The sequence below is a fragment of the Spea bombifrons genome, chromosome 4 (genome assembly GCF_027358695.1).
Source record: "Spea bombifrons isolate aSpeBom1 chromosome 4, aSpeBom1.2.pri, whole genome shotgun sequence".
In the NCBI taxonomy this organism is placed as follows: Eukaryota; Metazoa; Chordata; class Amphibia; order Anura; family Pelobatidae; genus Spea; species Spea bombifrons.
Genome location: NC_071090.1, coordinates 110,309,644 through 110,335,947, shown reverse-complemented (window position 1 = coordinate 110,335,947; position 26,304 = coordinate 110,309,644). Strand labels below are relative to the sequence as shown.

The window sequence follows — 26,304 nt, the reverse complement described above, 5'->3', positions numbered from 1 at the left end:
TGGCACCATGCCAAATGAGAGAGACTCCTTGAAGATTGTAAAATTCCTTGTTCCAATATTAATCTCTCAGGATTAAAACTTGAAATCAGATGCGCAGACTTTTCAACTTGTTAGAAAAGCTCGCGGGACCATTCGGACCAACTTCTCTGCTCCTCTCCATGTAAACATTTCTCCTCATCTTTGCTGTACTTTATTAAAAACGTTCCCTGACCGGGAATCGAACCCGGGCCGCGGCGGTGAGAGCGCCGAATCCTAGCCACTAGACCACCAGGGAATCGCTGTCGGTTGGTTTAGGAACCATGAACTCTCCCAGCAGTTCTTAACCGCGGTCAGTGCTTCATTAAGCCGTGTTAACGTCTACTAATGAAAATATTGGAGAAAATATATTCCTGCACATTATCCCTTAAAAAAATCTTTCAAATAAAACTTGAAAGCTTAAAGGGAAGTGCTCCAGGTGAGGCTTGAACTCACAACCTCGGCATTGCTCAACAAATACTGCCTTATAAGTACCGCGCGCTAACCGATTGCGCCACTGGAGCTTCGTGCTGGTGTCAGCTTACACTCGGTTTTCTTGTTTTCTCACTTGCAACCTTAACGCTCCTCTGTGGCACAGCGAAAATTGATGAAAAGGCTTCTTGCACATTAAGAAAGGTAGCTTGACCAAAGTTCGCTTGAAGCCTTTTCAGTCCACAAGCCAATTGTCTGTTTTTTCTTTCAAAATAGGCGTGTGGAAAGCTTTGTGATTCCCATGCAAGCTTGTAGAGCCATGCTTAAAGGGGTGGTTTTGGGACATGGATTTCGAGTGGAATTGATTCCTGGCGTAAAAAAAAACCTTGCCTACCGGTAGATGTCTTGCCAAATGGCGTTACACTGGGCCGAAACGGTCACTTGCTCGATTGAGAGCACCCCAGATGGGACTTGAACCCACAATCCCTGGCTTAGGAGGCCAGTGCCTTATCCATTAGGCCACTGGGGCATGTGGTAGCAGCACTGGCTGGTTTTGGTGGCTGCAAACTAGGTTCAGAGAGCCCTCATTATGACTCTAGTTTGTTGCCCGACATACGAGATCGACTGATCGCTCTGGGCTAAAACAGTCAATTAGAAAAAAAAACAACCAAGCAAACACTACTTTTGGAATGTCTTTTGAAAAGAGCCCCAAAAATTGGACGTTCCTCTGGAAAATCACCTCTTTGGCACCTGCTTGATTTGCCTGGTTGACTTCTACTGGGAGTGCTACTGAGCATGTGCAAGACGTTTGCATACTAAGACTTCCTGGTTTTCAATAGACGCTTCAAGGTGAGCACGTCAAGGAGGCGCAGGTCTCATTTTCAAAGTCCAATAACCAAAGAACGCATGCAGCAAATACGTTTGGAGTCCAGGCAAAACGGACCCTAACGTGCACTAAAATATCAATCTGCAATTTGGGGGACTGGACTGAAGGACTCTTGTTTTCTCCCAGACTGAGCTTCCAATTGTGCTTCCTGTCACGGTGTCATAACTTGCACTCTGACAACAGTGCAAACACCACTCTTGTGATGCTCTTTTCAACTTCCTGTCCCAAGCCTGGAACCAGATGTGCAGCCTTCTCAAATTGTTATAAAAGCTTGCGGGGCCATTCGGACCAACTTCTCTGCTCCTCTTTATGTAAACATTTCTCCTCATCTTTGTTGTGCTTTATTAAAAACCTTCCCTGACCGGGAATCGAACCCAGGCCGCGGCGGTGAGAGCGCCGAATCCTAGCCACTAGACCACCAGGGAATCGCTGGCGAGTGCTCTGAAGCCATGAGCTCTCCCAGCAGTTCTTAACCGCGATCAGTCCTTCATTGAGCCGTGTTCACGTCTACTACTGATAAGGTGGGAGACAATATATCCTTGCACATTATCCCTTAAAAATCTTTCAAATAACTTCCACACCACAGATGTTGAGGCTCACTAAGTCTTTCATCCAGTGGCGGGGATTTTGGTCTCGTTTTAAAGATTAGCACCATTTATGCTTTTTGCCAAACTTTTGGCACCATGCCAAATGAGAGAGACTCCTTGAAGATTGTAAAATTCCTTGTTCCAATATTAATCTCTCAGGATTAAAACTTGAAATCAGATGCGCAGACTTTTCAACTTGTTAGAAAAGCTCGCGGGACCATTCGGACCAACTTCTCTGCTCCTCTCCATGTAAACATTTCTCCTCATCTTTGCTGTACTTTATTAAAAACGTTCCCTGACCGGGAATCGAACCCGGGCCGCGGCGGTGAGAGCGCCGAATCCTAGCCACTAGACCACCAGGGAATCGCTGTCGGTTGGTTTAGGAACCATGAACTCTCCCAGCAGTTCTTAACCGCGGTCAGTGCTTCATTAAGCCATGTTAACGTCTACTAATGAAAATATTGGAGAAAATATATTCCTGCACATTATCCCTTAAAAAAATCTTTCAAATAAAACTTGAAAGCTTAAAGGGAAGTGCTCCAGGTGAGGCTTGAACTCACAACCTCGGCATCGCTCAACAAATACTGCCTTATAAGTACCGCGCGCTAACCGATTGCGCCACTGGAGCTTCGTGCTGGTGTCAGCTTACACTCGGTTTTCTTGTTTTCTCACTTGCAACCTTAACGCTCCTCTGTGGCACAGCGAAAATTGATGAAAAGGCTTCTTGCACATTAAGAAAGGTAGCTTGACCAAAGTTCGCTTGAAGCCTTTTCAGTCCACAAGCCAATTGTCTGTTTTTTCTTTCAAAATAGGCGTGTGGAAAGCTTTGTGATTCCCATGCAAGCTTGTAGAGCCATGCTTAAAGGGGTGGTTTTGGGACATGGATTTCGAGTGGAATTGATTCCTGGCGTAAAAAAAAACCTTGCCTACCGGCAGATGTCTTGCCAATGGCGTTACACTGGGCCGAAACGGTCACTTGCTCGATTGAGAGCACCCCAGATGGGACTCAAACCCACAATCCCTGGCTTAGGAGGCCAGTGCCTTATCCATTAGGCCACTGGGGCATGTGGTAGCAGCACTGGCTGGTTTTGGTGGCTGCAAACTAGGTTCAGAGAGCCCTCATTATGACTCTAGTTTGTTGCCCGACATACGAGATCGACTGATCGCTCTGGGCTAAAACAGTCAATTAGAAAAAAAAACAACCAAGCAAACACTACTTTTGGAATGTCTTTTGAAAAGAGCCCCAAAAATTGGACGTTCCTCTGGAAAATCACCTCTTTGGCACCTGCTTGATTTGCCTGGTTGACTTCTACTGGGAGTGCTACTGAGCATGTGCAAGACGTTTGCATACTAAGACTTCCTGGTTTTCAATAGACGCTTCAAGGTGAGCACGTCAAGGAGGCGCAGGTCTCATTTTCAAAGTCCAATAACCAAAGAACGCATGCAGCAAATACGTTTGGAGTCCAGGCAAAACGGACCCTAACGTGCACTAAAATATCAATCTGCAATTTGGGGGACTGGACTGAAGCACTCTTGTTTTCTCCCAGACTGAGCTTCCAATTGTGCTTCCTGTCACGGTGTCATAACTTGCACTCTGACAACAGTGCAAACACCACTCTTGTGATGCTCTTTTCAACTTCCTGTCCCAAGCCTGGAACCAGATGTGCAGCCTTCTCAAATTGTTATAAAAGCTTGCGGGGCCATTCGGACCAACTTCTCTGCTCCTCTTTATGTAAACATTTCTCCTCATCTTTGTTGTGCTTTATTAAAAACCTTCCCTGACCGGGAATCGAACCCGGGCCGCGGCGGTGAGAGCGCCGAATCCTAGCCACTAGACCACCAGGGAATCGCTGGCGAGTGCTCTGAAGCCATGAGCTCTCCCAGCAGTTCTTAACCGCGATCAGTCCTTCATTGAGCCGTGTTCACGTCTACTACTGATAAGGTGGGAGACAATATATCCTTGCACATTATCCCTTAAAAATCTTTCAAATAACTTCCACACCACAGATGTTGAGGCTCACTAAGTCTTTCATCCAGTGGCGGGGATTTTGGTCTCGTTTTAAAGATTAGCACCATTTATGCTTTTTGCCAAACTTTTGGCACCATGCCAAATGAGAGAGACTCCTTGAAGATTGTAAAATTCCTTGTTCCAATATTAATCTCTCAGGATTAAAACTTGAAATCAGATGCGCAGACTTTTCAACTTGTTAGAAAAGCTCGCGGGACCATTCGGACCAACTTCTCTGCTCCTCTCCATGTAAACATTTCTCCTCATCTTTGCTGTACTTTATTAAAAACGTTCCCTGACCGGGAATCGAACCCGGGCCGCGGCGGTGAGAGCGCCGAATCCTAGCCACTAGACCACCAGGGAATCGCTGTCGGTTGGTTTAGGAACCATGAACTCTCCCAGCAGTTCTTAACCGCGGTCAGTGCTTCATTAAGCCGTGTTAACGTCTACTAATGAAAATATTGGAGAAAATATATTCCTGCACATTATCCCTTAAAAAAATCTTTCAAATAAAACTTGAAAGCTTAAAGGGCAGTGCTCCAGGTGAGGCTTGAACTCACAACCTCGGCATTGCTCAACAAATACTGCCTTATAAGCACCGCGCGCTAACCGATTGCGCCACTGGAGCTTCGTGCTGGTGTCAGCTTACACTCGGTTTTCTTGTTTTCTCACTTGCAACCTTAACGCTGTGGCACAGCGAAAATTGATGAAAAGGCTTCTTGCACATTAAGAAAGGTAGCTTGACCAAAGTTCGCTTGAAGCCTTTTCAGTCCACAAGCCAATTGTCTGTTTTTTCTTTCAAAATAGGCGTGTGGAAAGCTTTGTGATTCCCATGCAAGCTTGTAGAGCCATGCTTAAAGGGGTGGTTTTGGGACATGGATTTCGAGTGGAATTGATTCCTGGCGTAAAAAAAAACCTTGCCTACCGGTAGATGTCTTGCCAAATGGCGTTACACTGGGCCGAAACGGTCACTTGCTCGATTGAGAGCACCCCAGATGGGACTTGAACCCACAATCCCTGGCTTAGGAGGCCAGTGCCTTATCCATTAGGCCACTGGGGCATGTGGTAGCAGCACTGGCTGGTTTTGGTGGCTGCAAACTAGGTTCAGAGAGCCCTCATTATGACTCTAGTTTGTTGCCCGACATACGAGATCGACTGATCGCTCTGGGCTAAAACAGTCAATTAGAAAAAAAAACAACCAAGCAAACACTACTTTTGGAATGTCTTTTGAAAAGAGCCCCAAAAATTGGACGTTCCTCTGGAAAATCACCTCTTTGGCACCTGCTTGATTTGCCTGGTTGACTTCTACTGGGAGTGCTACTGAGCATGTGCAAGACGTTTGCATACTAAGACTTCCTGGTTTTCAATAGACGCTTCAAGGTGAGCACGTCAAGGAGGCGCAGGTCTCATTTTCAAAGTCCAATAACCAAAGAACGCATGCAGCAAATACGTTTGGAGTCCAGGCAAAACGGACCCTAACGTGCACTAAAATATCAATCTGCAATTTGGGGGACTGGACTGAAGGACTCTTGTTTTCTCCCAGACTGAGCTTCCAATTGTGCTTCCTGTCACGGTGTCATAACTTGCACTCTGACAACAGTGCAAACACCACTCTTGTGATGCTCTTTTCAACTTCCTGTCCCAAGCCTGGAACCAGATGTGCAGCCTTCTCAAATTGTTATAAAAGCTTGCGTGGCCATTCGGACCAACTTCTCTGCTCCTCTTTATGTAAACATTTCTCCTCATCTTTGTTGTGCTTTATTAAAAACCTTCCCTGACCGGGAATCGAACCCGGGCCACGGCGGTGAGAGCGCCGAATCCTAGCCACTAGACCACCAGGGAATCGCTGGCGAGTGCTCTGAAGCCATGAGCTCTCCCAGCAGTTCTTAACCGCGATCAGTCCTTCATTGAGCCGTGTTCACGTCTACTACTGATAAGGTGGGAGACAATATATCCTTGCACATTATCCCTTAAAAATCTTTCAAATAACTTCCACACCACAGATGTTGAGGCTCACTAAGTCTTTCATCCAGTGGCGGGGATTTTGGTCTCGTTTTAAAGATTAGCACCATTTATGCTTTTTGCCAAACTTTTGGCACCATGCCAAATGAGAGAGACTCCTTGAAGATTGTAAAATTCCTTGTTCCAATATTAATCTCTCAGGATTAAAACTTGAAATCAGATGCGCAGACTTTTCAACTTGTTAGAAAAGCTCGCGGGACCATTCGGACCAACTTCTCTGCTCCTCTCCATGTAAACATTTCTCCTCATCTTTGCTGTACTTTATTAAAAACGTTCCCTGACCGGGAATCGAACCCGGGCCGCGGCGGTGAGAGCGCCGAATCCTAGCCACTAGACCACCAGGGAATCGCTGTCGGTTGGTTTAGGAACCATGAACTCTCCCAGCAGTTCTTAACCGCGGTCAGTGCTTCATTAAGCCATGTTAACGTCTACTAATGAAAATATTGGAGAAAATATATTCCTGCACATTATCCCTTAAAAAAATCTTTCAAATAAAACTTGAAAGCTTAAAGGGAAGTGCTCCAGGTGAGGCTTGAACTCACAACCTCGGCATCGCTCAACAAATACTGCCTTATAAGTACCGCGCGCTAACCGATTGCGCCACTGGAGCTTCGTGCTGGTGTCAGCTTACACTCGGTTTTCTTGTTTTCTCACTTGCAACCTTAACGCTCCTCTGTGGCACAGCGAAAATTGATGAAAAGGCTTCTTGCACATTAAGAAAGGTAGCTTGACCAAAGTTCGCTTGAAGCCTTTTCAGTCCACAAGCCAATTGTCTGTTTTTTCTTTCAAAATAGGCGTGTGGAAAGCTTTGTGATTCCCATGCAAGCTTGTAGAGCCATGCTTAAAGGGGTGGTTTTGGGACATGGATTTCGAGTGGAATTGATTCCTGGCGTAAAAAAAAACCTTGCCTACCGGCAGATGTCTTGCCAATGGCGTTACACTGGGCCGAAACGGTCACTTGCTCGATTGAGAGCACCCCAGATGGGACTCAAACCCACAATCCCTGGCTTAGGAGGCCAGTGCCTTATCCATTAGGCCACTGGGGCATGTGGTAGCAGCACTGGCTGGTTTTGGTGGCTGCAAACTAGGTTCAGAGAGCCCTCATTATGACTCTAGTTTGTTGCCCGACATACGAGATCGACTGATCGCTCTGGGCTAAAACAGTCAATTAGAAAAAAAAACAACCAAGCAAACACTACTTTTGGAATGTCTTTTGAAAAGAGCCCCAAAAATTGGACGTTCCTCTGGAAAATCACCTCTTTGGCACCTGCTTGATTTGCCTGGTTGACTTCTACAGGGAGTGCTACTGAGCATGTGCAAGACGTTTGCATACTAAGACTTCCTGGTTTTCAATAGACGCTTCAAGGTGAGCACGTCAAGGAGGCGCAGGTCTCATTTTCAAAGTCCAATAACCAAAGAACGCATGCAGCAAATACGTTTGGAGTCCAGGCAAAACGGACCCTAACGTGCACTAAAATATCAATCTGCAATTTGGGGGACTGGACTGAAGGACTCTTGTTTTCTCCCAGACTGAGCTTCCAATTGTGCTTCCTGTCACGGTGTCATAACTTGCACTCTGACAACAGTGCAAACACCACTCTTGTGATGCTCTTTTCAACTTCCTGTCCCAAGCCTGGAACCAGATGTGCAGCCTTCTCAAATTGTTATAAAAGCTTGCGGGGCCATTCGGACCAACTTCTCTGCTCCTCTTTATGTAAACATTTCTCCTCATCTTTGTTGTGCTTTATTAAAAACCTTCCCCGACCGGGAATCGAACCCGGGCCGCGGCGGTGAGAGCGCCGAATCCTAGCCACTAGACCACCAGGGAATCGCTGGCGGGTGCTCTGAAGCCATGAGCTCTCCCAGCAGTTCTTAACCGCGATCAGTCCTTCATTGAGCCGTGTTCACGTCTACTACTGATAAGGTGGGAGACAATATATCCTTGCACATTATCCCTTAAAAATCTTTCAAATAACTTCCACACCACAGATGTTGAGGCTCACTAAGTCTTTCATCCAGTGGCGGGGATTTTGGTCTCGTTTTAAAGATTAGCACCATTTATGCTTTTTGCCAAACTTTTGGCACCATGCCAAATGAGAGAGACTCCTTGAAGATTGTAAAATTCCTTGTTCCAATATTAATCTCTCAGGATTAAAACTTGAAATCAGATGCGCAGACTTTTCAACTTGTTAGAAAAGCTCGCGGGACCATTCGGACCAACTTCTCTGCTCCTCTCCATGTAAACATTTCTCCTCATCTTTGCTGTACTTTATTAAAAACGTTCCCTGACCGGGAATCGAACCCGGGCCGCGGCGGTGAGAGCGCCGAATCCTAGCCACTAGACCACCAGGGAATCGCTGTTGGTTGCTTTAGGAACCATGAACTCTCCCAGCAGTTCTTAACCGCGGTCAGTGCTTCATTAAGCCGTGTTAACGTCTACTAATGAAAATATTGGAGAAAATATATTCCTGCACATTATCCCTTAAAAAAATCTTTCAAATAAAACTTGAAAGATTAAAGGGAAGTGCTCCAGGTGAGGCTTGAACTCACAACCTCGGCATTGCTCAACAAATACTGCCTTATAAGTACCGTGCGCTAACCGATTGCGCCACTGGAGCTTTGTGCTGGTGTCAGCTTACACTCGGTTTTCTTGTTTTCTCACTTGCAACCTTAACGCTCCTCTGTGGGACAGCGAAAATTGATGAAAAGGCTTCTTGCACATTAAGAAAGGTAGCTTGACCAAAGTTCGCTTGAAGCCTTTTCAGTCCACAAGCCAATTGTCTGTTTTTTCGTTCAAAATAGGCGTGTGGAAAGCTTTGTGATTCCCATGCAAGCTTGTAGAGCCATGCTTAAAGGGGTGGTTTTGGGACATGGATTTCGAGTGGAATTGATTCCTGGTGTAAAAAAAAACCTTGCCTACCGGCAGATGTCTTGCCAATGGTGTTATACTGGGCCGAAACGGTCACTTGCTCTATTGAGAGCACCCCAGATGGGACTCGAACCCACAATCCCTGGCTTAGGAGGCCAGTGCCTTATCCATTAGGCCACTGGGGCATGTGGTAGCAGCACTGGCTGGTTTTGGTGGCTGCAAACTAGGTTCAGAGAGCCCTCATTATGACTCTAGTTTGTTGCCCGACATACGAGATCGACTGATCGCTCTGGGCTAAAACAGTCAATTAGAAAAAAAAACAACCAAGCAAACACTACTTTTGGAATGTCTTTTGAAAAGAGCCCCAAAAATTGGACGTTCCTCTGGAAAATCACCTCTTTGGCACCTGCTTGATTTGCCTGGTTGACTTCTACTGGGAGTGCTACTGAGCATGTGCAAGACGTTTGCATACTAAGACTTCCTGGTTTTCAATAGACGCTTCAAGGTGAGCACGTCAAGGAGGCGCAGGTCTCATTTTCAAAGTCCAATAACCAAAGAACGCATGCAGCAAATACGTTTGGAGTCCAGGCAAAACGGACCCTAACGTGCACTAAAATATCAATCTGCAATTTGGGGGACTGGACTGAAGGACTCTTGTTTTCTCCCAGACTGAGCTTCCAATTGTGCTTCCTGTCACGGTGTCATAACTTGCACTCTGACAACAGTGCAAACACCACTCTTGTGATGCTCTTTTCAACTTCCTGTCCCAAGCCTGGAACCAGATGTGCAGCCTTCTCAAATTGTTATAAAAGCTTGCGGGGCCATTCGGACCAACTTCTCTGCTCCTCTTTATGTAAACATTTCTCCTCATCTTTGTTGTGCTTTATTAAAAACCTTCCCCGACCGGGAATCGAACCCGGGCCGCGGCGGTGAGAGCGCCGAATCCTAGCCACTAGACCACCAGGGAATCGCTGGCGCGTGCTCTGAAGCCATGAGCTCTCCCAGCAGTTCTTAACCGCGATCAGTCCTTCATTGAGCCGTGTTCACGTCTACTACTGATAAGGTGGGAGACAATATATCCTTGCACATTATCCCTTAAAAATCTTTCAAATAACTTCCACACCACAGATGTTGAGGCTCACTAAGTCTTTCATCCAGTGGCGGGGATTTTGGTCTCGTTTTAAAGATTAGCACCATTTATGCTTTTTGCCAAACTTTTGGCACCATGCCAAATGAGAGAGACTCCTTGAAGATTGTAAAATTCCTTGTTCCAATATTAATCTCTCAGGATTAAAACTTGAAATCAGATGCGCAGACTTTTCAACTTGTTAGAAAAGCTCGCGGGACCATTCGGACCAACTTCTCTGCTCCTCTCCATGTAAACATTTCTCCTCATCTTTGCTGTACTTTATTAAAAACGTTCCCTGACCGGGAATCGAACCCGGGCCGCGGCGGTGAGAGCGCCGAATCCTAGCCACTAGACCACCAGGGAATCGCTGTTGGTTGGTTTGGAACCATGAACTCTCCCAGCAGTTCTTAACCGCGGTCAGTGCTTCATTAAGCCGTGTTAACGTCTACTAATGAAAATATTGGAGAAAATATATTCCTGCACATTATCCCTTAAAAAAATCTTTCAAATAAAACTTGAAAGCTTAAAGGGAAGTGTTCCAGGTGAGGCTTGAACTCACAACCTCGGCATTGCTCAACAAATACTGCCTTATAAGTACCGCGCGCTAACCGATTGCGCCACTGGAGCTTCGTGCTGGTGTCAGCTTACACTCGGTTTTCTTGTTTTCTCACTTGCAACCTTAACGCTCCTCTGTGGGACAGCGAAAATTGATGAAAAGGCTTCTTGCACATTAAGAAAGGTAGCTTGACCAAAGTTCGCTTGAAGCCTTTTCAGTCCACAAGCCAATTGTCTGTTTTTTCTTTCAAAATAGGCGTGTGGAAAGCTTTGTGATTCCCATGCAAGCTTGTAGAGCCATGCTTAAAGGGGTGGTTTTGGGACATGGATTTCGAGTGGAATTGATTCCTGGCGTAAAAAAAAACCTTGCCTACCGGCAGATGTCTTGCCAATGGCGTTACACTGGGCCGAAACAGTCACTTGCTCGATTGAGAGCACCCCAGATGGGACTCGAACCCACAATCCCTGGCTTAGGAGGCCAGTGCCTTATCCATTAGGCCACTGGGGCATGTGGTAGCAGCAGTGGCTGGTTTTGGTGGCTGCAAACTAGGTTCAGAGAGCCCTCATTATGACTCTAGTTTGTTGCCCGACATACGAGATCGACTGATCGCTCTGGGCTAAAACAGTCAATTAGAAAAAAAAACAACCAAGCAAACACTACTTTTGGAATGTCTTTTGAAAAGAGCCCCAAAAATTGGACGTTCCTCTGGAAAATCACCTCTTTGGCACCTGCTTGATTTGCCTGGTTGACTTCTACTGGGAGTGCTACTGAGCATGTGCAAGACGTTTGCATACTAAGACTTCCTGGTTTTCAATAGACGCTTCAAGGTGAGCACGTCAAGGAGGCGCAGGTCTCATTTTCAAAGTCCAATAACCAAAGAACGCATGCAGCAAATACGTTTGGAGTCCAGGCAAAACGGACCCTAACGTGCACTAAAATATCAATCTGCAATTTGGGGAAACTGGACTGAAGGACTCTTGTTTTCTCCCAGACTGAGCTTCCAATTGTGCTTCCTGTCACGGTGTCATAACTTGCACTCTGACAACAGTGCAAACACCACTCTTGTGATGCTCTTTTCAACTTCCTGTCCCAAGCCTGGAACCAGATGTGCAGCCTTCTCAAATTGTTATAAAAGCTTGCGGGGCCATTCGGACCAACTTCTCTGCTCCTCTTTATGTAAACATTTCTCCTCATCTTTGTTGTGCTTTATTAAAAACCTTCCCTGACCGGGAATCGAACCCGGGCCGCGGCGGTGAGAGCGCCGAATCCTAGCCACTAGACCACCAGGGAATCGCTGGCGAGTGCTCTGAAGCCATGAGCTCTCCCAGCAGTTCTTAACCGCGATCAGTCCTTCATTAAGCCGTGTTCACGTCTACTACTGATAAGGTGGGAGACAATATATCCTTGCACATTATCCCTTAAAAATCTTTCAAATAACTTCCACACCACAGATGTTGAGGCTCACTAAGTCTTTCATCCAGTGGCGGGGATTTTGGTCTCATTTTAAAGATTAGCACCATTTATGCTTTTTGCCAAATGAGAGAGACTCCTTGAAGATTGTAAAATTCCTTGTTCCAATATTAATCTCTCAGGATTAAAACTTGAAATCAGATGCGCAGACTTTTCAACTTGTTAGAAAAGCTCGCGGGACCATTCGGACCAACTTCTCTGCTCCTCTCCATGTAAACATTTCTCCTCATCTTTACTGTACTTTATTAAAAGCGTTCCCTGACCGGGAATCAAACCCGGGCCGCGGCGGTGAGAGCGCCGAATCCTAGCCACTAGACCACCAGGGAATCACTGTTGGTTGGTTTGGAACCATGAACTCTCCCAGCAGTTCTTAACCGCGGTCAGTGCTTCATTAAGCCGTGTTAACGTCTACTAATGAAAATATTGGAGAAAATATATTCCTGCACATTATCCCTTAAAAAAATCTAACAAATAAAACTTGAAAGCTTAAAGGGAAGTGTTCCAGGTGAGGCTTGAACTCACAACCTCGGCATTGCTCAACAAATACTGCCTTATAAGTACCGCGCGCTAACCGATTGGGCCACTGGAGCTTTGTGCTGGTGTCAGCTTACACTCGGTTTTCTTGTTTTCTCACTTGCAACCTTAACGCTCCTCTGTGGGACAGCGAAAATTGATGAAAAGGCTTCTTGCACATTAAGAAAGGTAGCTTGACCAAAGTTCGCTTGAAGCCTTTTCAGTCCACAAGCCAATTGTCTGTTTTTTCTTTCAAAATAGGCGTGTGGAAAGCTTTGTGATTCCCATGCAAGCTTGTAGAGCCATGCTTAAAGGGGTGGTTTTGGGACATGGATTTCGAGTGGAATTGATTCCTGGCGTAAAAAAAAACCTTGCCTACCGGCAGATGTCTTGCCAATGGCGTTACACTGGGCCGAAACAGTCACTTGCTCGATTGAGAGCACCCCAGATGGGACTCGAACTCACAATCCTTGGCTTAGGAGGCCAGTGCCTTATCCATTAGGCCACTGGGGCATGTGGTAGCAGCACTGGCTGGTTTTGGTGGCTGCAAACTAGGTTCAGAGAGCCCTCATTATGACTCTAGTTTGTTGCCCGACATACGAGATCGACTGATCGCTCTGGGCTAAAACAGTCAATTAGAAAAAAAAACAACCAAGCAAACACTACTTTTGGAATGTCTTTTGAAAAGAGCCCCAAAAATTGGACGTTCCTCTGGAAAATCACCTCTTTGGCACCTGCTTGATTTGCCTGGTTGACTTCTACTGGGAGTGCTACTGAGCATGTGCAAGACGTTTGCATACTAAGACTTCCTGGTTTTCAATAGACGCTTCAAGGTGAGCACGTCAAGGAGGCGCAGGTCTCATTTTCAAAGTCCAATAACCAAAGAACGCATGCAGCTAATACGTTTGGAGTCCAGGCAAAACGGACCCATATCGTGCACTAAAATATCAATCTGCAATTTGGGGGACTGGACTGAAGGACTCTTGTTTTCTCCCAGACTGAGCTTCCAATTGTGCTTCCTGTCACGGTGTCATAACTTGCACTCTGACAACAGTGCAAACACCACTCTTGTGATGCTCTTTTCAACTTCCTGTCCCAAGCCTGGAACCAGATGTGCAGCCTTCTCAAATTGTTATAAAAGCTTGCGGGGCCATTCGGACCAACTTCTCTGCTCCTCTTTATGTAAACATTTCTCCTCATCTTTGTTGTGCTTTATTAAAAACCTTCCCTGACCGAGAATCGAACCCGGGCCGCGGCGGTGAGAGCGCCGAATCCTAACCACTAGACCACCAGGGAATCGCTGGCGAGTGCTCTGAAGCCATGAGCTCTCCCAGCAGTTCTTAACCGCGATCAGTCCTTCATTGAGCCGTGTTCACGTCTACTACTGATAAGGTGGGAGACAATATATCCTTGCACATTATCCCTTAAAAATCTTTCAAATAACTTCCACACCACAGATGTTGAGGCTCACTAAGTCTTTCATCCAGTGGCGGGGATTTTGGTCTCGTTTTAAAGATTAGCACCATTTATGCTTTTTGCCAAACTTTTGGCACCATGCCAAATGAGAGAGACTCCTTGAAGATTGTAAAATTCCTTGTTCCAATATTAATCTCTCAGGATTAAAACTTGAAATCAGATGCGCAGACTTTTCAACTTGTTAGAAAAGCTCGCGGGACCATTCGGACCAACTTCTCTGCTCCTCTCCATGTAAACATTTCTCCTCATCTTTGCTGTACTTTATTGAAAACGTTCCCTGACCGGGAATCGAACCCGGGCCGCGGAGGTGAGAGCGCCGAATCCTAGCCACTAGACCACCAGGGAATCGCTGTTGGTTGGTTTGGAACCATGAACTCTCCCAGCAGTTCTTAACCGCGGTCAGTGCTTCATTAAGCCGTGTTAACGTCTACTAATGAAAATATTGGAGAAAATATATTCCTGCACATTATCCCTTAAAAAAATCTTTCAAATAAAACTTGAAAGCTTAAAGGGAAGTGCTCCAGGTGAGGCTTGAACTCACAACCTCGGCATTGCTCAACAAATACTGCCTTATAAGTACTGCGCGCTAACCGATTGCACCACTGGAGCTTCGTGCTGGTGTCAGCTTACACTCGGTTTTCTTGTTTTCTCACTTACAACCTTAACGCTCCTCTGTGGGACAGCGAAAATTGATGAAAAGGCTTCTTGCACATTAAGAAAGGTAGCTTGACCAAAGTTCGCTTGAAGCCTTTTCAGTCCACAAGCCAATTGTCTGTTTTTTCTTTCAAAATAGGCGTGTGGAAAGCTTTGTGATTCCCATGCAAGCTTGTAGAGCCATGCTTAAAGGGGTGGTTTTGGGACATGGATTTCGAGTGGATTCCTGGCGTAAAAAAAAACCTTGCCTACCGGCAGATGTCTTGCCAATGGCGTTACACTGGGCCGAAACGGTCACTTGCTCGATTGAGAGCACCCCAGATGGGACTCGAACCCACAATCCCTGGCTTAGGAGGCCAGTGCCTTATCCATTAGGCCACTGGGGCATGTGGTAGCAGCACTGTCTGGTTTTGGTGGCTGCAAACTAGGTTCAGAGAGCCCTCATTATGACTCTAGTTTGTTGCCCGACATACGAGATCGACTGATCGCTCTGGGCTAAAACAGTCAATTAGAAAAAAAAACAACCAAGCAAACACTACTTTTGGAATGTCTTTTGAAAAGAGCCCCAAAAATTGGACGTTCCTCTGGAAAATCACCTCTTTGGCACCTGCTTGATTTGCCTGGTTGACTTCTACTGGGAGTGCTACTGAGCATGTGCAAGACGTTTGCATACTAAGACTTCCTGGTTTTCAATAGACGCTTCAAGGTGAGCACGTCAAGGAGGCGCAGGTCTCATTTTCAAAGTCCAATAACCAAAGAACGCATGCAGCAAATACGTTTGGAGTCCAGGCAAAACGGACCCTAACGTGCACTAAAATATCAATCTGCAATTTGGGGGACTGGACTGAAGGACTCTTGTTTTCTCCCAGACTGAGCTTCCAATTGTGCTTCCTGTCACGGTGTCATAACTTGCACTCTGACAACAGTGCAAACACCACTCTTGTGATGCTCTTTTCAACTTCCTGTCCCAAGCCTGGAACCAGATGTGCAGCCTTCTCAAATTGTTATAAAAGCTTGCGGGGCCATTCGGACCAACTTCTCTGCTCCTCTTTATGTAAACATTTCTCCTCATCTTTGTTGTGCTTTATTAAAAACCTTCCCTGACCGGGAATCGAACCCGGGCCGCGGCGGTGAGAGCGCCGAATCCTAGCCACTAGACCACCAGGGAATCGCTGGCAAGTGCTCTGAAGCCATGAGCTCTCCCAGCAGTTCTTAACCGCGATCAGTCCTTCATTGAGCCGTGTTCACGTCTACTACTGATAAGGTGGGAGACAATATATCCTTGCACATTATCCCTTAAAAATCTTTCAAATAACTTCCACACCACAGATGTTGAGGCTCACTAAGTCTTTCATCCAGTGGCGGGGATTTTGGTCTCGTTTTAAAGATTAGCACCATTTATGCTTTTTGCCAAACTTTTGGCACCATGCCAAATGAGAGAGACTCCTTGAAGATTGTAAAATTCCTTGTTCCAATATTAATCTCTCAGGATTAAAACTTGAAATCAGATGCGCAGACTTTTCAACTTGTTAGAAAAGCTCGCGGGACCATTCGGACCAACTTCTCTGCTCCTCTCCATGTAAACATTTCTCCTCATCTTTGCTGTACTTTATTAAAAACGTTCTCTGACCGGGAATCGAACCCGGGCCGCGGCGGTGAGAGCGCCGAATCCTAGCCACTAGACCACCAGGGAATCGCTGTTGGTTGGTTTGGAACCATGAACTCTCCCAGCAGTTCTTAACCGCGGTCAGTGCTTCATTAAGCCGTGTTAACGTCTACTAATGAAAATATTGGAGAAAATATATTCCTGCACATTATCCCTTAAAAAAATCTTTCAAATAAAACTTGAAAGCTTAAAGGGAAGTGTTCCAGGTGAGGCATGAACTCACAACCTCGGCATTGCTCAACAAATACTGCCTTATAAGTACCGCGCGCTAACCGATTGCGCCACTGGAGCTTCGCGCTGGTGTCAGCTTACACTCGGTTTTCTTGTTTTCTCACTTGCAACCTTAACGCTCCTCTGTGGGACAGCGAAAATTGATGAAAAGGCTTCTTGCACATTAAGAAAGGTAGCTTGACCAAAGTTCGCTTGAAGCCTTTTCAGTCCACAAGCCAATTGTCTGTTTTTTCTTTCAAAATAGGCGTGTGGAAAGCTTTGTGATTCCCATGCAAGCTTGTAGAGCCATGCTTAAAGGGGTGGTTTTGGGACATGGATTTCGAGTGGAATTGATTCCTGGCGTAAAAAAAAACCTTGCCTACCGGCAGATGTCTTGCCAATGGCGTTACACTGGGCCGAAACGGTCACTTGCTTGATTGAGAGCACCCCAGAAGGGACTCGAACCCACAATCCCTGGCTTAGGAGGCCAGTGCCTTATCCATTAGGCCACTGGGGCATGTGGTAGCAGCACTGGCTGGTTTTGGTGGCTGCAAACTAGGTTCAGAGAGCCCTCATTATGACTCTAGTTTGTTGCCCGACATACGAGATCGACTGATCGCTCTGGGCTAAAACAGTCAATTAGAAAAAAAAACAACCAAGCAAACACTACTTTTGGAATGTCTTTTGAAAAGAGCCCCAAAAATTGGACGTTCCTCTGGAAAATCACCTCTTTGGCACCTGCTTGATTTGCCTGGTTGACTTCTACTGGGAGTGCTACTGAGCATGTGCAAGACGTTTGCATACTAAGACTTCCTGGTTTTCAATAGACGCTTCAAGGTGAGCACGTCAAGGAGGCGCAGGTCTCATTTTCAAAGTCCAATAACCAAAGAACGCATGCAGCAAATACGTTTGGAGTCCAGGCAAAACGGACCCTAACGTGCACTAAAATATCAATCTGCAATTTGGGGGACTGGACTGAAGGACTCTTGTTTTCTCCCAGACTGAGCTTCCAATTGTGCTTCCTGTCACGGTGTCATAACTTGCACTCTGACAACAGTGCAAACACCACTCTTGTGATGCTCTTTTCAACTTCCTGTCCCAAGCCTGGAACCAGATGTGCAGCCTTCTCAAATTGTTATAAAAGCTTGCGGGGCCATTCGGACCAACTTCTCTGCTCCTCTTTATGTAAACATTTCTCCTCATCTTTGTTGTGCTTTATTAAAAACCTTCCCTGACCGGGAATCGAACCCGGGCCGCGGCGGTGAGAGCGGCGAATCCTAGCCACTAGACCACCAGGGAATCGCTGGCGAGTGCTCTGAAGCCATGAGCTCTCCCAGCAGTTCTTAACCGCGATCAGTCCTTCATTGAGCCGTGTTCACGTCTACTACTGATAAGGTGGGAGACAATATATCCTTGCACATTATCCCTTAAAAATCTTTCAAATAACTTCCACACCACAGATGTTGAGGCTCACTAAGTCTTTCATCCAGTGGCGGGGATTTTGGTCTCGTTTTAAAGATTAGCACCATTTATGCTTTTTGCCAAACTTTTGGCACCATGCCAAATGAGAGAGACTCCTTGAAGATTGTAAAATTCCTTGTTCCAATATTAATCTCTCAGGATTAAAACTTGAAATCAGATGCGCAGACTTTTCAACTTGTTAGAAAAGCTCGCGGGACCATTCGGACCAACTTCTCTGCTCCTCTCCATGTAAACATTTCTCCTCATCTTTGCTGTACTTTATTAAAAACGTTCCCTGACCGGGAATCGAACCCGGGCCGCGGCGGTGAGAGCGCCGAATCCTAGCCACTAGACCACCAGGGAATCGCTGTTGGTTGGTTTGGAACCATGAACTCTCCCAGCAGTTCTTAACCGCGGTCAGTGCTTCATTAAGCCGTGTTAACGTCTACTAATGAAAATATTGGAGAAAATATATTCCTGCACATTATCCCTTAAAAAAATCTTTCAAATAAAACTTGAAAGCTTAAAGGGAAGTGCTCCAGGGGAGGCTTGAACTCACAACCTCGGCATTGCTCAACAAATACCGCCTTATAAGTACCGCGCGCTAACCGATTGCGCCGCTGGAGCTTCGTGCTGGTGCCAGCTTACACTCGGTTTTCTTGTTTTCTCACTTGCAACCTTAACGCTCCTCTGTGGGACAGCGAAAATTGATGAAAAGGCTTCTTGCACATTAAGAAAGGTAGCTTGACCAAAGTTCGCTTGAAGCCTTTTCAGTCCACAAGCCAATTGTCTGTTTTTTCTTTCAAAATAGGCGTGTGGAAAGCTTTGTGATTCCCATGCAAGCTTGTAGAGCCATGCTTAAAGGGGTGGTTTTGGGACATGGATTTCGAGTGGAATTGATTCCTGGCGTAAAAAAAAACCTTGCCTACCGGCAGATGTCTTGCCAATGGCGTTACACTGGGCCGAAATGGTCACTTGCTCGATTGAGAGCACCCCAGATGGGACTTGAACCCACAATCCCTGGCTTAGGAGGCCAGTGCCTTATCCATTAGGCCACTGGGGCATGTGGTAGTAGCACTGGCTGGTTTTGGTGGCTGCAAACTAGGTTCAGAGAGCCCTCATTATGACTCTAGTTTGTTGCCCGACATACGAGATCGACTGATCGCTCTGGGCTAAAACAGTCAATTAGAAAAAAAAACAACCAAGCAAACACTACTTTTGGAATGTCTTTTGAAAAGAGCCCCAAAAATTGGACGTTCCTCTGGAAAATCACCTCTTTGGCACCTGCTTGATTTGCCTGGTTGACTTCTACTGGGAGTGCTACTGAGCATGTGCAAGACGTTTGCATACTAAGACTTCCTGGTTTTCAATAGACGCTTCAAGGTGAGCACGTCAAGGAGGCGCAGGTCTCATTTTCAAAGTCCAATAACCAAAGAACGCATGCAGCAAATACGTTTGGAGTCCAGGCAAAACGGACCCTAACGTGCACTAAAATATCAATCTGCAATTTGGGGGACTGGACTGAAGGACTCTTGTTTTCTCCCAGACTGAGCTTCCAATTGTGCTTCCTGTCACGGTGTCATAACTTGCACTCTGACAACAGTGCAAACACCACTCTTGTGATGCTCTTTTCAACTTCCTGTCCCAAGCCTGGAACCAGATGTGCAGCCTTCTCAAATTGTTATAAAAGCTTGCGGGGCCATTCGGACCAACTTCTCTGCTCCTCTTTATGTAAACATTTCTCCTCGTCTTTGTTGTGCTTTATTAAAAACCTTCCCTGACCGGGAATCGAACCCGGGCCGCGGCGGTGAGAGCGCCGAATCCTAGCCACTAGACCACCAGGGAATTGCTGGCGAGTGGACTGAAGCCATGAGCTCTCCCAGCAGTTCTTAACCGCGATCAGTCCTTCATTGAGCCGTGTTCACGTCTACTACTGATAAGGTGGGAGACAATATATCCTTGCACATTATCCCTTAAAAATCTTTCAGATAACTTCCACACCACAGATGTTGAGGCTCACTAAGTCTTTCATCCAGTGGCGGGGATTTTGGTCTCGTTTTAAAGATTAGCACCATTTATGCTTTTTGCCAAACTTTTGGCACCATGCCAAATGAGAGAGACTCCTTGAAGATTGTAAAATTCCTTGTTCCAATATTAATCTCTCAGGATTAAAACTTGAAATCAGATGCGCAGACTTTTCAACTTGTTAGAAAAGCTCGCGGGACCATTCGGACCAACTTCTCTGCTCCTCTCCATGTAAACATTTCTCCTCATCTTTGCTGTACTTTATTAAAAATGTTCCCTGACCGGGAATCGAACCCGGGCCGCGGCGGTGAGAGCGCCGAATCCTAGCCACTAGACCACCAGGGAATCGCTGTTGGTTGGTTTGGAACCATGAACTCTCCCAGCAGTTCTTAACCGCGGTCAGTGCTTCATTAAGCCGTGTTAACGTCTACTAATGAAAATATTGGAGAAAATATATTCCTGCACATTATCCCTTAAAAAAATCTTTCAAATAAAACTTGAAAGCTTAAAGGGAAGTGCTCCAGGTGAGGCTTGAACTCACAACCTCGGCATTGCTCAACAAATACTGCCTTATAAGTACCGCGCGCTAACCGATTGCGCCACTGGAGCTCCGTGCTGGTGTCAGCTTACACTCGGTTTTCTTGTTTTCTCACTTGCAACCTTAACGCTCCTCTGTGGGACAGCGAAAATTGATGAAAAGGCTTCTTGCACATTAAGAAAGGTAGCTTGACCAAAGTTCGCTTGAAGCCTTTTCAGTCCACAAGCCAATTGTCTGTTTTTTCTTTCAAAATAGGCGTGTGGAAAGCTTTGTGATTCCCATGCAAGCTTGTAGAGCCATGCTTAAAGGGGTGGTTTTGGGACATGGATTTCGAGTGGAATTGATTCCTGGCGTAAAAAAAAACCTTGCCTACCGGCAGATGTCTTGCCAATGGCGTTACACTGGGCCGAAACGGTCACTTGCTCGATTGAGAGCACCCCAGATGGGACTCGAACCCACAATCCCTGGCTTAGAAGGCCAGTGCCTTATCCATTAGGCCACTGGGGCATGTGGTAGTAGCACTGGCTGGTTTTGGTGGCTGCAAACTAGGTTCAGAGAGCCCTCATTATGACTCTAGTTTGTTGCCCGACATACGAGATCGACTGATCGCTCTGGGCTAAAACAGTCAATTAGAAAAAAAAACAACCAAGCAAACACTACTTTTGGAATGTCTTTTGAAAAGAGCCCCAAAAATTGGACGTTCCTCTGGAAAATCACCTCTTTGGCACCTGCTTGATTTGCCTGGTTGACTTCTACTGGGAGTGCTACTGAGCATGTGCAAGACGTTTGCATACTAAGACTTCCTGGTTTTCAATAGACGCTTCAAGGTGAGCACGTCAAGGAGGCGCAGGTCTCATTTTCAAAGTCCAATAACCAAAGAACGCATGCAGCAAATACGTTTGGAGTCCAGGCAAAACGGACCCTAACGTGCACTAAAATATCAATCTGCAATTTGGGGGACTGGACTGAAGGACTCTTGTTTTCTCCCAGACTGAGCTTCCAATTGTGCTTCCTGTCACGGTGTCATAACTTGCACTCTGACAACAGTGCAAACACCACTCTTGTGATGCTCTTTTCAACTTCCTGTCCCAAGCCTGGAACCAGATGTGCAGCCTTCTCAAATTGTTATAAAAGCTTGCGGGGCCATTCGGACCAACTTCTCTGCTCCTCTTTATGTAAACATTTCTCCTCATCTTTGTTGTGCTTTATTAAAAACCTTCCCTGACCGGGAATCGAACCTGGGCCGCGGCGGTGAGAGCGCCGAATCCTAGCCACTAGACCACCAGGGAACCGCTGGTGAGTGCTCTGAAGCCATGAGCTCTCCCAGCAGTTCTTAACCGCGATCAGTCCTTCATTGAGCCGTGTTCACGTCTACTACTGATAAGGTGGGAGACAATATATCCTTGCACATTATCCCTTAAAAATCTTTCAAATAACTTCCACACCACAGATGTTGAGGCTCACTAAGTCTTTCATCCAGTGGCGGGGATTTTGGTCTCGTTTTAAAGATTAGCACCATTTATGCTTTTTGCCAAACTTTTGGCACCATGCCAAATGAGAGAGACTCCTTGAAGATTGTAAAATTCCTTGTTCCAATATTAATCTCTCAGGATTAAAACTTGAAATCAGATGCGCAGACTTTTCAACTTGTTAGAAAAGCCCGCGGGACCATTCGGACCAACTTCTCTGCTCCTCTCCATGTAAACATTTCTCCTCATCTTTGCTGTACTTTATTAAAAACGTTCCCTGACCGGGAATCGAACCCGGGCCGCGGCGGCGAGAGCGCCGAATCCTAGCCACTAGACCACCAGGGAATCGCTGTTGGTTGGTTTGGAACCATGAACTCTCCCAGCAGTTCTTAACCGCGGTCAGTGCTTCATTAAGCCGTGTTAACGTCTACTAATGAAAATATTGGAGAAAATATATTCCTGCACATTATCCCTTAAAAAAATCTTTCAAATAAAACTTGAAAGCTTAAAGGGAAGCGCTCCAGGTGAGGCTTGAACTCACAACCTCGGCATTGCTCAACAAATACTGCCTTATAAGTACCGCGCGCTAACCGATTGCGCCACTGGAGCTTCGTGCTGGTGTCAGCTTACACTCGGTTTTCTTGTTTTCTCACTGGCAACCTTAACGCTCCTCTGTGGGACAGCGAAAATTGATGAAAAGGCTTCTTGCACATTAAGAAAGGTAGCTTGACCAAAGTTCGCTTGAAGCCTTTTCAGTCCACAAGCCAATTGTCTGTTTTTTCTTTCAAAATAGGCGTGTGGAAAGCTTTGTGATTCCCATGCAAGCTTGTAGAGCCATGCTTAAAGGGGTGGTTTTGGGACATGGATTTCGAGTGGAATTGATTCCTGGCGTAAAAAAAAACCTTGCCTAGCGGCAAATGTCTTGCCAATGGCGTTACACTGGGCCGAAACGGTCACTTGCTCGATTGAGAGCACCCCAGATGGGACTCGAACCCACAATCCCTGGCTTAGGAGGCCAGTGCCTTATCCATTAGGCCACTGGGGCATGTGGTAGCAGCACTGGCTGGTTTTGGTGGCTGCAAACTAGGTTCAGAGAGCCCTCATTATGACTCTAGTTTGTTGCCCGACATACGAGATCGACTGATCGCTCTGGGCTAAAACAGTCAATTAGAAAAAAAACCAACCAAGCAAACACTACTTTTGGAATGTCTTTTGAAAAGAGCCCCAAAAATTGGACGTTCCTCTGGAAAATCACCTCTTTGGCACCTGCTTGATTTGCCTGGTTGACTTCTACTGGGAGTGCTACTGAGCATGTGCAAGACGTTTGCATACTAAGACTTCCTGGTTTTCAATAGACGCTTCAAGGTGAGCACGTCAAGGAGGCGCAGGTCTCATTTTCAAAGTCCAATAACCAAAGAACGCATGCAGCAAATACGTTTGGAGTCCAGGCAAAACGGACCCTAACGTGCACTAAAATATCAATCTGCAATTTGGGGGACTGGACTGAAGGACTCTTGTTTTCTCCCAGACTGAGCTTCCAATTGTGCTTCCTGTCACGGTGTCATAACTTGCACTCTGACAACAGTGCAAACACCACTCTTGTGATGCTCTTTTCAACTTCCTGTCCCAAGCCTGGAACCAGATGTGCAGCCTTCTCAAATTGTTATAAAAGCTTGCGGGGCCATTCGGACCAACTTCTCTGCTCCTCTTTATGTAAACATTTCTCCTCATCTTTGTTGTGCTTTATTAAAAACCTTCCCTGACCGGGAATCGAACCCGGGCCGCGGCTTTGAGAGCGCCGAATCCTAGCCACTAGACCACCAGGGAATTGCTGGCGAGTGCTCTGAAGCCATGAGCTCTCCCAGCAGTTCTTAACCGCGATCAGTCCTTCATTGAGCCGTGTTCACGTCTACTACTGATAAGGTGGGAGACAATATATCCTTGCACATTATCCCTTAAAAATCTTTCAGATAACTTCCACACCACAGATGTTGAGGCTCACTAAGTCTTTCATCCAGTGGCGGGGATTTTGGTCTCGTTTTAAAGATTAGCACCATTTATGCTTTTTGCCAAACTTTTGGCACCATGCCAAATGAGAGAGATTCCTTGAAGATTGTAAAATTCCTTGTTCCAATATTAATCTCTCAGGATTAAAACTTGAAATCAGATGCGCAGACTTTTCAACTTGTTAGAAAAGCTCGCGGGACCATTCGGACCAACTTCTCTGCTCCTCTCCATGTAAACATTTCTCCTCATCTTTGCTGTACTTTATTAAAAACGTTCCCTGACCGGGAATCGAACCGGGGCCGCGGCGGTGAGAGCGCCGAATCCTAGCCACTAGACCACCAGGGAAACGCTGTTGGTTGGTTTGGAACCATGAACTCTCCCAGCAGTTCTTAACCGCGGTCAGTGCTTCATTAAGCCGTGTTAACGTCTACTAATGAAAATATTGGAGAAAATATATTCCTGCACATTATCCCTTAAAAAAATCTTTCAAATAAAACTTGAAAGCTTAAAGGGAAGTGCTCCAGGTGAGGCTTGAACTCACAACCTCGGCATTGCTCAACAAATACTGCCTTAAAAGTACCGCGCGCTAACCAATTGCGCCACTGGAGCTTCGTGCTGGTGTCAGCTTACACTCGGTTTTCTTGTTTTCTCACTTGCAACCTTAACGCTCCTCTGTGGGACAGCGAAAATTGATGAAAAGGCTTCTTGCACATTAAGAAAGGTAGCTTGACCAAAGTTCGCTTGAAGCCTTTTCAGTCCACAAGCCAATTGTCTGTTTTTTCTTTCAAAATAGGCGTGTGGAAAGCTTTGTGATTCCCATGCAAGCTTGTAGAGCCATGCTTAAAGGGGTGGTTTTGGGACATGGATTTCGAGTGGAATTGATTCCTGGCGTAAAAAAAACCTTGCCTACCGGCAGATGTCTTGCCAATGGCGTTACACTGGGCCGAAACGGTCACTTGCTTGATTGAGAGCACCCCAGATGGGACTCGAACCCACAATCCCTGTCTTAAGAGGCCAGTGCCTTATCCATTAGGCCACTGGGGCATGTGGTAGCAGCACTGGCTGGTTTTGGTGGCTGCAAACTAGGTTCAGAGAGCCCTCATTATGACTCTAGTTTGTTGCCCGACATACGAGATCGACTGATCGCTCTGGGCTAAAACAGTCAATTAGAAAAAAAAACAACCAAGCAAACACTACTTTTGGAATGTCTTTTGAAAAGAGCCCCAAAAATTGGACGTTCCTCTGGAAAATCACCTCTTTGGCACCTGCTTGATTTGCCTGGCTGACTTCTACTGGGAGTGCTACTGAGCATGTGCAAGACGTTTGCATACTAAGACTTCCTGGTTTTCAATAGATGCTTCAAGGTGAGCACGTCAAGGAGGCGCAGGTCTCATTTTCAAAGTCCAATAACCAAAGAACGCATGCAGCAAATACGTTTGGAGTCCAGGCAAAACGGACCCTAACGTGCACTAAAATATCAATCTGCAATTTGGGGGACTGGACTGAAGGACTCTTGTTTTCTCCCAGACTGAGCTTCCAATTGTGCTTCCTGTCACGGTGTCATAACTTGCACTCTGACAACAGTGCAAACACCACTCTTGTGATGCTCTTTTCAACTTCCTGTCCCAAGCCTGGAACCAGATGTGCAGCCTTCTCAAATTGTTATAAAAGCTTGCGGGGCCATTCGGACCAACTTCTCTGCTCCTCTTTATGTAAACATTTCTCCTCATCTTTGTTGTGCTTTATTAAAAACCTTCCCTGACCGGGAATCGAACCCGGGCCGCGGCGGTGAGAGCGCCGAATCCTAGCCACTAGACCACCAGGGAATCGCTGGCGAGTGCTCTGAAGCCATGAGCTCTCCCAGCAGTTCTTAACCGCGATCAGTCCTTCATTGAGCCGTGTTCACGTCTACTACTGATAAGGTGGGAGACAATATATCCTTGCACATTATCCCTTAAAAATCTTTCAAATAACTTCCACACCACAGATGTTGAGGCTCACTAAGTCTTTCATCCAGTGGCGGGGATTTTGGTCTCGTTTTAAAGATTAGCACCATTTATGCTTTTTGCCAAACTTTTGGCACCATGCCAAATGAGAGAGACTCCTTGAAGATTGTAAAATTCCTTGTTCCAATATTAATCTCTCAGGATTAAAACTTGAAATCAGATGCGCAGCCTTTTCAACTTGTTAGAAAAGCTCGCGGGACCATTCGGACCAACTTCTCTGCTCCTCTCCATGTAAACATTTCTCCTCATCTTTGCTGTACTCTATTAAAAACGTTCCCTGACCGGGAATCGAACCCGGGCCGCGG

The 26,304-nt window shown here is 46.1% G+C and overlaps 24 non-coding genes across 24 annotated transcripts; all 24 read right to left on the bottom strand.

Moving 5' to 3' along the window:
* Positions 1-446: 446 nt before the first annotated feature.
* On the bottom strand, positions 447-539 carry TRNAI-UAU (transfer RNA isoleucine (anticodon UAU)). The gene is given in 2 exon segments: positions 447-482; positions 502-539. It is a non-coding gene; the product is annotated as a tRNA-Ile (tRNA).
* Positions 540-903: 364 nt separating this feature from the next.
* Positions 904-976, bottom strand: TRNAR-CCU (transfer RNA arginine (anticodon CCU)). The gene has a single exon. It is a non-coding gene; the product is annotated as a tRNA-Arg (tRNA).
* Positions 977-2,455: 1,479 nt separating this feature from the next.
* Positions 2,456-2,548, bottom strand: TRNAI-UAU (transfer RNA isoleucine (anticodon UAU)). The gene is given in 2 exon segments: positions 2,456-2,491; positions 2,511-2,548. It is a non-coding gene; the product is annotated as a tRNA-Ile (tRNA).
* Positions 2,549-2,911: 363 nt separating this feature from the next.
* TRNAR-CCU (transfer RNA arginine (anticodon CCU)) lies at positions 2,912-2,984 on the bottom strand. The gene has a single exon. It is a non-coding gene; the product is annotated as a tRNA-Arg (tRNA).
* A 1,479-nt stretch (positions 2,985-4,463) lies between these two features.
* On the bottom strand, positions 4,464-4,556 carry TRNAI-UAU (transfer RNA isoleucine (anticodon UAU)). The gene is given in 2 exon segments: positions 4,464-4,499; positions 4,519-4,556. It is a non-coding gene; the product is annotated as a tRNA-Ile (tRNA).
* Positions 4,557-4,915: 359 nt separating this feature from the next.
* On the bottom strand, positions 4,916-4,988 carry TRNAR-CCU (transfer RNA arginine (anticodon CCU)). Its single transcript has one exon. It is a non-coding gene; the product is annotated as a tRNA-Arg (tRNA).
* Positions 4,989-5,698: 710 nt separating this feature from the next.
* TRNAE-CUC (transfer RNA glutamic acid (anticodon CUC)) lies at positions 5,699-5,770 on the bottom strand. Its single transcript has one exon. It is a non-coding gene; the product is annotated as a tRNA-Glu (tRNA).
* Positions 5,771-6,467: 697 nt separating this feature from the next.
* TRNAI-UAU (transfer RNA isoleucine (anticodon UAU)) lies at positions 6,468-6,560 on the bottom strand. The gene is given in 2 exon segments: positions 6,468-6,503; positions 6,523-6,560. It is a non-coding gene; the product is annotated as a tRNA-Ile (tRNA).
* Positions 6,561-6,923: 363 nt separating this feature from the next.
* TRNAR-CCU (transfer RNA arginine (anticodon CCU)) lies at positions 6,924-6,996 on the bottom strand. The gene has a single exon. It is a non-coding gene; the product is annotated as a tRNA-Arg (tRNA).
* A 1,479-nt stretch (positions 6,997-8,475) lies between these two features.
* Positions 8,476-8,568, bottom strand: TRNAI-UAU (transfer RNA isoleucine (anticodon UAU)). The gene is given in 2 exon segments: positions 8,476-8,511; positions 8,531-8,568. It is a non-coding gene; the product is annotated as a tRNA-Ile (tRNA).
* Positions 8,569-8,931: 363 nt separating this feature from the next.
* On the bottom strand, positions 8,932-9,004 carry TRNAR-CCU (transfer RNA arginine (anticodon CCU)). The gene has a single exon. It is a non-coding gene; the product is annotated as a tRNA-Arg (tRNA).
* Positions 9,005-10,482: 1,478 nt separating this feature from the next.
* TRNAI-UAU (transfer RNA isoleucine (anticodon UAU)) lies at positions 10,483-10,575 on the bottom strand. Its single transcript is given in 2 exon segments — positions 10,483-10,518; positions 10,538-10,575. It is a non-coding gene; the product is annotated as a tRNA-Ile (tRNA).
* A 363-nt stretch (positions 10,576-10,938) lies between these two features.
* TRNAR-CCU (transfer RNA arginine (anticodon CCU)) lies at positions 10,939-11,011 on the bottom strand. Its single transcript has one exon. It is a non-coding gene; the product is annotated as a tRNA-Arg (tRNA).
* Positions 11,012-12,471: 1,460 nt separating this feature from the next.
* On the bottom strand, positions 12,472-12,564 carry TRNAI-UAU (transfer RNA isoleucine (anticodon UAU)). The gene is given in 2 exon segments: positions 12,472-12,507; positions 12,527-12,564. It is a non-coding gene; the product is annotated as a tRNA-Ile (tRNA).
* Positions 12,565-14,479: 1,915 nt separating this feature from the next.
* On the bottom strand, positions 14,480-14,572 carry TRNAI-UAU (transfer RNA isoleucine (anticodon UAU)). Its single transcript is given in 2 exon segments — positions 14,480-14,515; positions 14,535-14,572. It is a non-coding gene; the product is annotated as a tRNA-Ile (tRNA).
* Positions 14,573-14,930: 358 nt separating this feature from the next.
* On the bottom strand, positions 14,931-15,003 carry TRNAR-CCU (transfer RNA arginine (anticodon CCU)). Its single transcript has one exon. It is a non-coding gene; the product is annotated as a tRNA-Arg (tRNA).
* Positions 15,004-16,481: 1,478 nt separating this feature from the next.
* TRNAI-UAU (transfer RNA isoleucine (anticodon UAU)) lies at positions 16,482-16,574 on the bottom strand. Its single transcript is given in 2 exon segments — positions 16,482-16,517; positions 16,537-16,574. It is a non-coding gene; the product is annotated as a tRNA-Ile (tRNA).
* A 363-nt stretch (positions 16,575-16,937) lies between these two features.
* Positions 16,938-17,010, bottom strand: TRNAR-CCU (transfer RNA arginine (anticodon CCU)). Its single transcript has one exon. It is a non-coding gene; the product is annotated as a tRNA-Arg (tRNA).
* Positions 17,011-18,488: 1,478 nt separating this feature from the next.
* TRNAI-UAU (transfer RNA isoleucine (anticodon UAU)) lies at positions 18,489-18,581 on the bottom strand. The gene is given in 2 exon segments: positions 18,489-18,524; positions 18,544-18,581. It is a non-coding gene; the product is annotated as a tRNA-Ile (tRNA).
* Positions 18,582-18,944: 363 nt separating this feature from the next.
* On the bottom strand, positions 18,945-19,017 carry TRNAR-CCU (transfer RNA arginine (anticodon CCU)). Its single transcript has one exon. It is a non-coding gene; the product is annotated as a tRNA-Arg (tRNA).
* Positions 19,018-20,495: 1,478 nt separating this feature from the next.
* On the bottom strand, positions 20,496-20,588 carry TRNAI-UAU (transfer RNA isoleucine (anticodon UAU)). The gene is given in 2 exon segments: positions 20,496-20,531; positions 20,551-20,588. It is a non-coding gene; the product is annotated as a tRNA-Ile (tRNA).
* Positions 20,589-20,951: 363 nt separating this feature from the next.
* Positions 20,952-21,024, bottom strand: TRNAR-UCU (transfer RNA arginine (anticodon UCU)). The gene has a single exon. It is a non-coding gene; the product is annotated as a tRNA-Arg (tRNA).
* A 1,478-nt stretch (positions 21,025-22,502) lies between these two features.
* TRNAI-UAU (transfer RNA isoleucine (anticodon UAU)) lies at positions 22,503-22,595 on the bottom strand. Its single transcript is given in 2 exon segments — positions 22,503-22,538; positions 22,558-22,595. It is a non-coding gene; the product is annotated as a tRNA-Ile (tRNA).
* A 363-nt stretch (positions 22,596-22,958) lies between these two features.
* Positions 22,959-23,031, bottom strand: TRNAR-CCU (transfer RNA arginine (anticodon CCU)). Its single transcript has one exon. It is a non-coding gene; the product is annotated as a tRNA-Arg (tRNA).
* Between the last annotated feature and the right edge of the window lie 3,273 nt (positions 23,032-26,304).